Source organism: Nannospalax galili, unplaced genomic scaffold (assembly GCF_000622305.1).
Source record: "Nannospalax galili isolate Female #2095 unplaced genomic scaffold, S.galili_v1.0 scaffold120, whole genome shotgun sequence".
Lineage (NCBI taxonomy): Eukaryota > Metazoa > Chordata > Mammalia > Rodentia > Spalacidae > Nannospalax > Nannospalax galili.
The window spans coordinates 6,294,206-6,294,608 of NW_008350324.1; positions in this window are offsets into that span (position 1 = coordinate 6,294,206).

Sequence of the window (403 nt, forward strand, 5' to 3'; positions counted from 1 at the left end):
CCATCTCCACTTCTCCTTAACATAGTGCTTGAAACTCTTGCAAGAGCAATAAGACAAGAGCAGGAAATTAAATGAGTAATAATTGGAAGAGATCAAATTATCCCTTTTTGCAGATGATATGATATTATATCTAAGAAATGCCAAAAATTCCACCAGAAAACTCCTAGAAATTATTAACACATTCAGTAAAGTAGCAGGTTGCAAAACTAATCTACAAAAGTCTGTATACCAATAACAAGCAATCAGAGAAAGAGTACATGGAAAGATTCCCTTTCACAATAGCTGCAAAAATAAAAAATAAAAATAAAATATCTTGGAATAAACCTGACTAAAGACATTAAAGACCTCTACAATGAAAATTTTAAATCTTTAAAGAAAGAGATTGAGAAAAAAACAGGAAGAG